This window comes from Triticum aestivum, chromosome 7B (genome assembly GCF_018294505.1).
Source record: "Triticum aestivum cultivar Chinese Spring chromosome 7B, IWGSC CS RefSeq v2.1, whole genome shotgun sequence".
Taxonomy (NCBI): Eukaryota; Viridiplantae; Streptophyta; class Magnoliopsida; order Poales; family Poaceae; genus Triticum; species Triticum aestivum.
Window position 1 is genome coordinate 67,519,343 of NC_057813.1, and position 13,140 is coordinate 67,532,482.

The window sequence follows — 13,140 nt, forward strand, 5'->3', positions numbered from 1 at the left end:
TGACGGGCTCATAGGGTTCATTGGCATCAACATGTGCAAGGCCACCTTGACGTAATCGGTCAAGCATTGACAGGTCATCCGCAGCAGTAACCTCTTCTTGTTCCGGCTCTTCTTGTTCCTCCTCTGGGGTGATGTCAGATTCATTGTCGCTGTCTACTTCAATGTTTTGGGGTGAAGTATAGCGGTTCTTGAAACGCTTTTTGGAAAGACGTGCCTCTTGGAAGAATTCTCCTTCATATGTGTCTGGGTTAATGTGAGGTTCATAATCCTCTTCCTTTGGGGGAGAAAGTCTAGCACGTGGCGGCACTTCATAAACGACATCCCAACCTTTCAGATTTGGATTAGTTTGGCAGGCCCACGGTAGATAGAATACTTGGGTCGCCTGTTGAGCCATAATATAGACATCAGGAACATCTAAATGAGTGCTTTGGTTGATTTCAACTAGCCCTACATGTTCATGAGTCCTTCTAGTCTCCTTCGGCTGAAACCAATAACATTTGAAGACTACGACATTCGGTGGGTTTTCACCATAGAACAGAAGTTCATAAATTGCTTCAACTCTCCCATAATACTCGGTACCTCCTTCGCCGATAGCAGATACACAACAATTTGTTGACTTTCGGTCGGCCATAGATAGCTCTTTGCCATAGGTACGAAAGCGATACCCGTTGATGTCGTACTTGTCAAATGAACGGACCTTATAGTCAAAACCATTAGCGACTTGTCTCAATTCGGCGTCCATAGACTCTGAATTAGCCTACAAGTTTAATATGAAAGGATTGTTGCATTATGCACAAATTAGCGAATGAAATGAAATTGTCTAATAGAAATTACCGTTTGTTTGAACCAAGAGATGAAACCGGGATAGCCACCTCCTTGCTTTGCGAGAAGCTCATACTCTTCGACGGAATCCTTTTGGATCTCCGCTCCATACGAGAATATGGCGACGTATCGACTGTATGACATATCCAGGAATAAGAGTAGTTCAAAGGAAATAGAAGTTGCGAAACAATGTACCGAGAACTTACTCGATGTACGGCCGCACTTCTATCAGGTTGTTGAAGATATACAACGAAATGGTCCGCCATTCTTCGTTATCCAAAGATACTGGATGTGAAACACTAGCTGGTGCGAGATTCCCTTTGAATAGGCTGAGGTTGGATCCACCCTTTTTAGGCTCGTCAGCATTGTACCGAGGCTTCGGATTATGCAAATGACGATTTTTGGCTTCGTAGTGCGCTGTTACGAAGTTTGCCGCCTCCTCTGTGATGAATGCCTCAGCCATCGATGCTTCAATTCTACGTTTATTTTTACATTTTTCTCGAAGCGTCTTCTGCATCCTCTCAGTTGGGTAGCACCAACGATTTTGCACGGGCCCCCCCAATCTTGCCTCGGTCGGGAGATGCAAAATCAAATGCTGCATTGGATTAAAGAAGCCCGGTGGAAAGATCTTCTCTAACTTGCAGATCAACTCCGGCGCCAACTCTTCCATTTCTTCTAGCACGCCAGGCGATAGTTCTTTCGCACAAAGAACACGGAAGAAATAGCTGAGTTCTGCCAGTACTAGCCATTCATCCTCAGGGATGAAGCCACGCAACATCACCGGCATTACCCGCTCAATCCATATGTGCCAATCATGACTCTTGAGACCAAATATCTTCAGTTTATCAAGATTCGCTCCCCTCTTTAGATTCGCTGCATACCCATCGGGGAACATCAACTGCTGTTGCACCCACAAGAGAATTTCCCTCATAGCTGGCCTTCCAAGATTGAACCATGCCTTTGGCTTCGTCCAGTTCTGCTTTCCTTTCGGTTCTTTCATGTTTTGTAACGGCCTATCACATAGCGCCTCCAGATCGACTCTAGCCTTAGTATTATCCTTTGACTTCCCATCTATGCCGAACAATGTACCAAAAAGTGCCTCGGCGATATTCTTCTCAGTGTGCATCACGTCGATGTTGTGTGGGCAAAGGAGGTCTTTGAAGTAAGGCAGATCCCATAAGCATGTTTTGTGAGTCCACGCGTGCTTAGTATTATACCCCTTGAAGTACCCTGGACGTTGTGGATCTGGCTCGAGAGTGTTTAACTGATCCAGGGTCTGTTGGCCTGTCAATGCAGGTGGTGCAGAGTTTTTGACAACTCTACCCCTGATGAAGTTCTTCTTGTCTTTCCTGAACTTATGGCGAGGATCCAGGAACTGTCTATGCATGTCGAAGCAAGAAAACTTGCGACCGGCCTGAAGCCAACGAAACTCAAGAGCTCCCTTGCATGTGGGGCACGGGAACCTTCCATGCACACACCAGCCAACGAATAGCGCATACGCCGGCAAGTCATGCGTCGAGTACATGTACCAGACACGCATTATGAAGTTCCGTTTGCTAAAGGCGTCGTATGTCTTGAACCCATTATCCCAGGCTTCTTGCAATTCGTCCTTAAGCGGCTGCATGTACACATTCATATTTTTGCCCGGATAGTTGGGTCCTGGAATTATCAACGTCAGGAAAATGTTCTTTCTTTGCATAATCTGTCCGGGGGGGAGATTGAGTGGAAAGACAAATACGGGCCAACAACTGTATTGGGCTGCCGTCATACCAAACACACTGAACCCATCCGTGCTGATGCCGACTCGAGGATGCCTCGGATCTGCCGCTTTGTCAGCATGTAATTCATCAAACTTTTTCCACGCAACACCATCCGATGTGTGTACCATCATCAGATTCCCATCTGCATCTAGTTCGGTTCTTTTGCCTGTTTTGTGCCATGTCATCTGTCTGGCCGTCTCTTCGACCATGAAAAGACGTTGAAGTCTTGGTACGATTGGCATATACCGAAGAACACTAACGGGGATTTTGGTCTGTGTCTTCTCACCCATACCGTTGTCTACCACAATATACCTGGAAGACTTGCAAATGGGACAATAGTTCAAGTCCGCATAGTCAAGCCTAAATAAGGCACATCCTTTCTCACAGGCATGTATCTTCTCATAGGGCATCTTCAGTGCACGGAGGATTTTGTCCGACTGGTACAGGTTTGCAGGCATTACATGGCCTTTGGGTAGAAAGCGTCCAAATACTGTCATAATTGCGTCATAGCATTCTCTGCCCAAGTTGAACTGAGCCTTCAGAGCCATTACTTGTGAGATGGCATCCAACTGACAAAGCTCAGTGTGCTCGTGGAGCGGACGTTTCGAAGACTCCAACATTTCATTGAAGGCCTTTGCAGATTCCTCCATCTCCTCGTCCGAATCCCGAGCATCATCATAGCCTTGCACCATGTTTTCCATCCCGGTACCATGCTCGTCGGTGCGACGACGATCCACCTCAGCTCGGTCACGTTGGGCAGACTCACCATGAAATGTCCACACCGTATAATCGGGCGTAAAACCACTCTTCTGCAGGTGTTTGCCCATTTCAGCCTCTGTCTTCTTTTCCCAATTGCCGCACCGGAAACAGGGGCACCAGGTTTTCTTTTGGCCATTTGCAAATGCGGCTTGCACAAACCCCTTAGTTTTTGTGAACCATTCAGCGCTCCATTTGTTCTGACCAGTGTGACCGGTATACATCCAAGCACGGTCACTCATCTTGACTTTCAGAGCTACTGGACACACAACAATTATATATGTAATTCACCATGTATATATTCATCAGTTGATCTACTTTGTCAATTTTATTACGTCCATGCAACCTACACTCTAATAGGTAATGATAGGTCCTAATCCCACCCGTGTATGTGTAGATTGGGTTCATTTTCCCATGCTATGCTCCGGATCCGACGCAAAATTTCGGCAGCACCTCCCCGCTGTTCTCCTGATACACGTCTCTGCAATAAACAGAGAGGATGTGTACCCGGAGAACAACAGGGGAGGCACTGACGAAATATATGCGTCGGATCCGGAGCAAAGCATATGGGAAAACGAACCCAATCTACACATACTCGGGCTGTCCATGGATAGCGTTGGACAATTCGAAAGAATCAAGGTTATAAATATGCAAATGCATGCATATTTATAACTATGACGCTTTCGAACGGGAGACACATATTGGTTACGCATACTGATGATTCAAGACACATATATAGCTAGCTATCAAGTTTCATCGGAATAGATCAAATAATTAATGGGGGAGGAGGACTTGTCATTTGTGCTCACCCACGAACGAAGGGGCAGAGCTCGTCAAACGCACGGCGAGGTCGTCGAACACCAAACCTCGCAGCGATGAAACAACTGCACATTTAAAACTACACGATCAACACAATTATATATGATGTTTTTCATAACAAAATCGAAAAATATATGACCTAACTAATAATTCACAAATATATGACCCCGTCGGCCTCTGGAAGGCCAAAGAACACCTTTTCGGGAGGTGTCGGTGGTCGGGGTGTCCTGTCGGTGTCGGGGTGCCGTGTCGGGGTCGGGGTGCTGTTTCGGGGTCGGGGGTCGGGGTGTCGTGTCGATGTCGGGGTAGTGCCGTGTCGGTGTCGGGGTGTTGTTTCGGGGTCGGGGTGTGGTGTCGGGGTCAGGGTGTCGGGTCAGGCTCGGGGTCGGGGTGTCGGGTCAGGCTCGGGGGGTCGGGGTGTCGGGGTCGGGGTCGGGGTGTCGGGTCAGGCTTGGGGGGTCGGGGCGTCGGGGTCGGGGTCGGGGTGTCGGGGTCGGGGTCGGGGTCGGGGTGTCGGGGTCGGGGTCTCGGGGTCGGGGTCGGGGTCTCGGGGTCGGGGTGTCGTGTCGGGGTGCCGGGTCGGGGTCTGGGTACCGTGTCGGGTCGGGGTCGGGGTGTCGGGGTCGGGGTCGGGGTGTCGGGTCAGGCTTGGGGGTCGGGGTGTCGGGGTCGGGGTCGGGGTCGGGGTGTCGGGGTCGGGGTCGGGGTCGGGGTCGGGGTCTCGGGGTCGGGGTCGGGGTCTCGGGGTCGGGGTGTCGTGTCGGGGTGCCGGGTCGGGGTCAGGGTACCGTGTCGGGTCGGTTTTTTTCCTTTTCTTCTTCTTCCTCTTTTCCTTTTCTTCCTTTTTTCCTTCTTCTTCTTCTCTTCTTCTTCTTCTTCTTCTTCTTCTCCTCCTTTCCTTTTCCTCTTCTTCTTCTCCTCCTCTCCTCTTTTTCTTCTTCTTCTTCCTCCTTTCCTTTTTCCTCTTCTTCTTCTCCTCCTCTCCTCTTTTTCTTCTTCTTCTTCTTCCTCTTCTTCTTTTTTCTTCTCCTCCTCCTCTTCTTCTTCTTCTCCTGATCTCCTCTTTTTCTCTTTTTCTTCTTTCCTAAAACTAAACTAAACCTAAAACTAAAACTAAAAAAACAGAAAAAGAAAAAAACTAAATCTAAACCTAAAACTAAACTAAAACTAAACCTATAAACCTAAAACTAATCCTAAAACTAAAACTAAATCTAAACTAAACATAAACCTAAAACTAAAAAAACAGAAAAAAGGAAAAAAAGGAAGAAGATCACCTGCAGGGTGGAGGAGGGGGGCGGTGCGGCCTGGGGCGGCGGAGGAGCGGGGCGGGGCGGCCTGGGGCGGCGGAGGAGGGGGCGGGGCGGCCTGGGCGGCGGCGCCGGGCCCGGCCGGGGGGCGCGGAGGTGCCGGGGCGTGGCGGCGCCCAGACAGCAGGGCGGTGGGGGCGGCGGGGCAACGGGGCGGGGGCGCCGGGGCGGCGGCGGGGGCGCTGGGCGGCGGCGGGGGGCGCTGGGGCGGCGGCGGGGCGTGGTGCGACGGGGCGGTGGAGGTGGGAGAGAAAGAGAGAGAGAGGGGGGTGTGGGGCGCGGCCCCGTTAACGTTACGTGGGGCCTCCCTCTTTGCCGTCCGCCACCCTTTGCCGTCCGCCTTCTTGCTCTTTGCCGTCCGCTAGCGGACGGCAAAGAGGGGGCCCGTTAGGTTTTTTTTGCAGCTCGTCAGTGGGGCCCCTCCCTCTTTGCCGTCCGCTAGCCGACGGCAAAGAATCTTTGCCGTCTGCTAGCAGACGGCAAAGAACTGGCTGATGGCAAACTTGGTCTTTGCCATCAGCCAGTTCTTTGCCGTCTGCTTTTTGGAAGCTGATGGCAAAGAGCTTCTTTGCCGTCCGCTAGCGGACGGCAAAGAACTGGCAGATGGCAAACTAGCTGATTCCAGTAGTGACTTGAGCACCTTCATTCATATATTATAGTATACTATGTTGTCTATATCCAAAATATATTGGAGAAATTCATTGTGGACAAATCTTATCCATCCATAACTCTCATGGTAGTTCATTCTCTAGACATAGAGAAAGGCCTATTTAGACCAAGCGGTGATGGAAATGAGATATTGGGACTCAACGTTCCATAATGCCATTGGATCCACCAAACACAATTGGTTGGTACTCAAGAATATCTTTTGATATCTACAAGGCATCAAACATCTTGTCCTGGTTTTTCAGTTTCACATAAATGTGAACACCGATATCATTGGATACATCGATCAGATCCTCACTATGTCAAATCGTAGACAAGCTTAGTGTTCATACTAGGTGTGGCAGCCCTCTCATGAAGGATCTTCGAAACAGACCTCATGGCTACATCCACCAACCATTATCTCAATGATAATGTTTCTTGTGTTGCCCGGATGCAAACAAGTTACATAATAAGAAATATCACTATATTGCATATCTTGCAAGTCAAATCATGCGACTGATTTGTTCACCAGGTCTCTACCAACTTCTATATTCTAGAAATGTGTTCATAGAATTGGTATATGATGGCTTCGGAATATGCAAGAATTAGGGGGAGTGTCTTCCTGAATTGTTCCTTTTCGAAGCATCATATTATACTTTTTTTCCTTCATGAGTTTACTTTACAGGTTTTCATAAAGGTTTTTAATAAGGTAATATCAACATGAGATTATATGGAATACTTTCTGTTTTCCCCAGCAAGGTTTTTGGGAAAGTATATAGGACATATTTATTGTCCTCTAAATTCTATGAATATATATTTCATATTGAGTTAACAGAGGCAATAATCATTATGTGTTGTATCATTTTCTCCTCATTTTCCCACTGGGTTTGAAGGAGTTTTGACATCACATACTACAATGTTCCTCACATTTTTCCCACAGGGTTTTTGAAGAAGACTTAATCAAAGATGATAGATCCTTATGCAGTCAAGCGGTGATTAGGGGGAGTGTTAAGAATAATAACCCATGCGGTTATTAAGGGATAATCCCCGCTCTTTCCCACTCGTGCGGTTCTGCAATACTAGCAACCGTCATGTCGTTTACAGCCTGGAGAGACGCCTCTAGCGAACCGTCGCCTCCCTCGGAGGAAACCGTTCCATTGTATATAAGCTTCAATCATCAATAAAGAATACATAGTTGATTCATTTGTTGTCTCTCTCGATTGTCTCTCGATTACGCATCAACATAATGCGTTTGGTAGGAGACGCGCGTGCATAGCGCCCATGTGTTCGATGGGCGCTACGTGTGTCATGTGGGAAGCGTGCAATGCTGGTAACTACTCGGTGTGAAACAAACCATTTACGTGGGCTAACCGAAGAAAGTGCAAGGTGGCACAACGGCGAATAAGTAATTTTACCGGTGGCAGGAGGTACCGGCACACCATCCGTCGTCTGCCTAGTTTCGTCAAGATTCATGCATTCTGTCAGAGTATATACTATACCTCTTATACTATCTAAATACGACTGGCACACACTGACACATCTGATCAAATACATGCATGCCATGCAACTTTGTCAGGAGAGGGAGAGAGTTGGAATGGAGAGGCTGACCGGGCATGCATGATTCTCTCTCCCCACATAAATGACATGCATTTTATTTCATTCATATATTTTGAATGATTGATATATTTTAAAGTGAATGTGTGTTTTTGATTTTTTTTATATATTTGAAATCATGTTGACAAAACCTCTAAAATAAGATTAATGTTGGATATATTTGAACTACTTTTAATTTATATATCTCAATTTTCTTTGACATCACTTTCATAAAACATAAGATTGTTTTGCTATTTCATAAAAGTGTTTGCTCCTGTTTTGCAAATTTCAAAATAATAATTTCAACTTTTGTAAACATTGGTTTCACTTAGTTTAAGACACATATTTACTTGTTTTAGAAAAAATATTTCACTCATTTGAGAAAACAAATTTCACCTTTATGAAATTAACTATTTTTACGCATTTCATTTATTTCAAATATAGCCGCTTTCACTCATCGGAAGAAAGTGATGTCACTCATTTAAGAAAAATAATTTCACTTAGTTGAGAAAACATATCTCACTTAGTTGAGAGAACATATTTTCACACATTAGAAAACACAGATTTTAGTCGTTTCAAAATACTAGTTTCACTAATTTCAAAAAGTTGATTTCAATCATTAGAAATACTATTTTCTTTATGTTTAAAAAACCAATTTCACTCATCTGAAGAAACATATTTCACTCAATGAAGAAAATGATTTCACTCAGTTGTGAAAACATATTTCTCTCAGCAGATATCAGTTTCACACATTGAAAAAGTTGTTTCACACCAAAAAGACATATTTCACTTTTTTCAAATAAATCATTGTGACCGTCGCCGGGGGAGCTGCAACCCGGGCAGACGCTGCTGCATGCGTCCAGTCGGCGTGAAACACAGGTGAGGGAGGCAACCGGCGGCGGGGGTGGTGACCGATGGCGAGGGCGGTAACCGCCATCGGGGGCGGCGAAGCTCGGTGGTGCTTCGAGGCCAGGGGCCTCGCTTATCCATGGCGGCTAGATGCGTAGGGAGGAGGAAGGAAGAAGAAGCATTGGGGAAACGTTTTTTTATGCTATCCAAGGGCTAGAGCGCGTCATATCCAATGGCTAGCCTGCGTCCGGCTGAAACGTTTCGGACGGCGCCTATCGGTGCCCTTTACAATATGTTTACCTTTTTGGGCTGCTAAAAAAAAGTTCGCCCGCATTTTTATCACAGGACTGTTGTTAAAGGCTTTTTTTTTTGCACCCAAATGCCAAAAAAAACAGCTAGTGCTGATATTAGGGCTGCTATTGAAGATGCTCAGGCGCTCTTCTCAGGTCACCTACCTGCAGTCCCGAACAGTGGTTCTCTCTCCGAGTCTCACATCATATGTCGCCAATTCCTCCTTTTCTCAGGCGCGACGCCGGCTGCCTTCCCATCATCTCATGGCTAGTCCTATGGCGGCCACGGTGACCAATAATCCCCATATCTCTTAGGCATGCTGATCAGCTGCCGTCGCCAAGCCTCGATCTGGGTCAAACAAGTATTTAAGGAAGGGTGTAGATGATTGGAGATGATAGTAAAAATCCACAGCAGCGCTTCATAATCATGAAGTATCATAATTCCTTTCGGATATGCACAAGGATTTAAGGAAGGGTGTACGGAATCAAAGGCTCGACATAGAAGACCGGTATATTTTTCTCAAAGTAGGGCAGGTGAAGAGAGACCGATGAATAGATATAAGGTGTGGCACCATCCAGGCAGGTCGTTCTACCTCCCTTGTTAGGCATTGCCGTATAGAACTCGGCAGGCATTGCCCAATAGTGCTTTCATCTGCACCGGTAAACTAGGATTGTGAGGCAGAGGGGAATGGCAATGCAGACCGTCTCTACTCGACAGTACAAAACACAACTGACAGTTCCTTAGAGAACACCGACAACAGGCTTGGCACCACAAAACGTTGGGTGGGAAGTATAGCGCAACATAAGAGATGCATCGCGTACAAGACATGCATGACATTGCATAGATTTTGATACAACCTACAAAAAGGACGAAATTTAACAAGCCACTTGAACCAGGATCGGAAGGATCGGAAGTCTTGGGTGGCATAGTTCTATCACGTCATACTTTTTTGGGGTACAATGGTACATGCAAGCCACTTGAACCTGTCAAACACATCGAGGATATTTCAACCTCGGATGGAAGTCGACTAGTTGGGGATGGATAATCCTTTTTGAGAAGGGACATGGAGAACACCATTGATCACAACGATTGGCCTAAAATGGCAGAGAACTACGACCAAAACGAGTGTGAGCATTTGTAAATGAAAAATAGTAGTTGCCCATATGAAGATCAATGGGTGAATGGCAAATTCATCCAGTGGGTTGTCGACATCATTCTGATTCAGGAAAAAAATTACCTACCACATGGAGAACCGTTGACTCGTTGGGCACGCAGCCTCTTGGGGCTGGTGTGTGTAGATGTTGTATGGGTTTTCTGCCAGTTTCCCTTATTTGCTAGAGAATTCTCTTCTTCTTAATGAAATGTCAGAGCCCATGCTGGTTCTTTGGAAAAAATAAAACTGTAAAGAGGAGTTGAAATCAAGACATCTTGTTCCCAACATAAGTGACAACCAACTTCTACATGGCATCATTTATCCAAATGTTTGATGTCCCAGTTATACTATGTACGTTAGAAAAGACAATAAAAGTTATTGTGTTTAAAAATAAATGGTTATTTGGTAGAGAGGCTCTCGCAGCACAAGTAGGCAGTATTGGAGTCTCTTCATAATATAGTCCCGGCGGCCTTGCTGCTGCCAGTACAACTCCTCACCTGTATAAATTTGCGGGAGCTCATCTTCAAGAACATATCATTCGAGCCATCCATCTGTATCCATCATATTATTAGTATTGGAGTAATAGACTTGAGGAGATTTCATGGAGACCTGTCTGCTCGAGATTAGGACAGAAAATTAAGAGAGAGGCATGCATATCAATAGACTTCACTGATCTACCAACGGTTGAAGTTGCATTACTAATGACGATGAGGCCAATATACCACTTGTGCACGCAGCAAGAATAGGACGGGGAGGCATCGAGAAGAAAGGTGTAGCATATAGCACAACTGGAGCAAGGAAGTCATACTATTATTGCTCGCGTAGCTCAGCTGGAAGTGGGTTCTATGGGATGGGCCGCTGCTACATGAAACGGCTTCGTGTTTCTCTGAAAACCGTGTGTGGCTCAGTTGCAAGTAAAGCAGACGACATGAAATTTTGGAACGTGCGGTCCTCGCCCCTGAAGCGTAAAGCTAACAAGCGGATTAGCTAAAGAAAGACACATGTATTCCCTATTCATTCATCAGGTGCACTATAATTTTTGTATAAATCAGATTTGTGGCATAGAAAATGAAGTGTTGATGGGTGTTTAGGTACTACTACGTCAGTAGCTCTTCTGTCTTATAGAAATGCTATGCGTAGTGACACAAATAACGCTAGTACTCTCTGTCTTAAAATCTCTGTCCTCGTTCTAAACTATTTTTTTCATTTCAAAACCGACGGAGAAGAATGACCAGCACGTGTAGGCAGTAGGACAGAAAGCAGGTGCCACTTATTATCTTTCGTACAAAAAGAGAGTAAAACGCAGTGAATTAGCATGCATTTAAGCGCCAAGGCCTGGTCTTTATAGTTTTTTGGTGGCATTGGAGCCTAGTAATGATGCTAGATGCTCAAACCACAAAATCTCCGGCAAGGTTGAAGATAGAGTGAATATCAGCACAAATCAGAACACTACAATTAGAATAGAGCTAAACCCGTCATTGATGCCGATAACACAACAGGATAACAAGTGGAAGCAACCGTAAAACTTCCGCAAATGCTCTTCTGGATGAGTTGGCTATGAAAATTGGGCAAGACAAGGGTCTGGCAAAGCCTCAACAGTAGTTGATCAAGGCGGCGACATGAAGGTGGAAACTCCATTAGCTTTTAGTGACTAATGCCTCCCCCTTTAGTCCCGGTTCTAACTAGAACCGGGACTAAAGGCCGCGGCCACGTGGAGCTCCACCTTTAGTCCCGGTCGGGACTAAAGGACATTTTTATGTTTTTTTTTATTTTTTTTTGAAATTTTTTTATTTTTAAATTTCTGAATTATTTTAACCTCTAATCTCTAATCACCACCCCTCATCACTGCTCAATTTATCCTCTAATCTCTAATCACCCCTCATCATTCCAAATCATCTAACTTCCCGAACGGTCATCCATCCTCCCACTCCCCCAGCCTGAGCACGCTTAACTTCTGGGTTCTATTCTCCCTCGTTTTCAAGTCTGCACTTGTTATTTTCCTGACAATAGTAAGGTGTCAATCCTATTAACCCTCAGGAATTTTGCTTGAGCATGAAGTGACACATTTCACTGTTTGAGTTTGAAACTATTGTTTTAAAAAATAATTATTATTTAGTAACACTAATATTTCTTGAACCATTAGTTTGACCATTAGTTTGACCATTGTTTGACCAGATTTGACCAAAATTCAAAATAACTGAAATAATTATTTAGTAACACTAATATTCTAGAATAATTAGTTTGACCATTGTTTGACCATAGTTTAATTTTTTTTTTGATTTTTTCCACTCTAGATCTTAAAAGCCCCGTAACTTTTTTTCTGTTAGGTTTTTGAGGATTTTGAAAATGTTTAACGCCCCCCCCCCCAGTTAAATTTGGATGTAACTTTTTGAGTAGATGATTTTTCATATAAAAAACTTTTTAATCCGAGTTAGTATGCAAAAGTTATGCCCATTTTACTAAATTCTAGAGAGATTTTGCAAATAAAGTCGAAATTCATATTTGTAAATTTTCCCAACAACTAGACCACATATCACATGGGAAACTTATTTTCTTTTATTGTTTTGACATTTTCATCGTTTTCTTTTATTATTTTTAAAACTAAAAAGGCGATCCACCGGGGGGGGGGGGGGAGTTTGAAAATGGGACCTTTAGTACCGGTTTGTGCCATGAACCAGTACTAATGCCTCAAACCCCATTAGTACCGGTTCATGGCACGAACCGGGACTAAAGGTCTAACCCTTTAGCCCCGATTGGTGCCACGAACCGGGACTAATGGGCATCGCACCCTTTAGTCCTGGTTCGTGGCACCAACCGGGACTAAAAGGTCCAGACGAACCGGGACAAATGGCCCACATGGCCCCTCGGCGCACGAACCGGGACTAATGGGCTAACCCGGGGTGGACCAAAGCCCTCTTTTCTACTAGTGAGTGGCCATCTGCGTCCGATGAGGTGATCCTCTGCTCGGGCATGCCGATGGAACCAGTGGCAGACGATCTGGCTAGGACTACCCCCTCGTTAATTGGTGCGGCGACGGCTGGACTGTGGTCGCCGACAGGATGGAGGGTCTTGGACCTTCAAATCCGGCGGCAACAGAGATCCTCTTTGTGATGTTAGCCGGCCGATTATGCCGTCATAGGCAAGG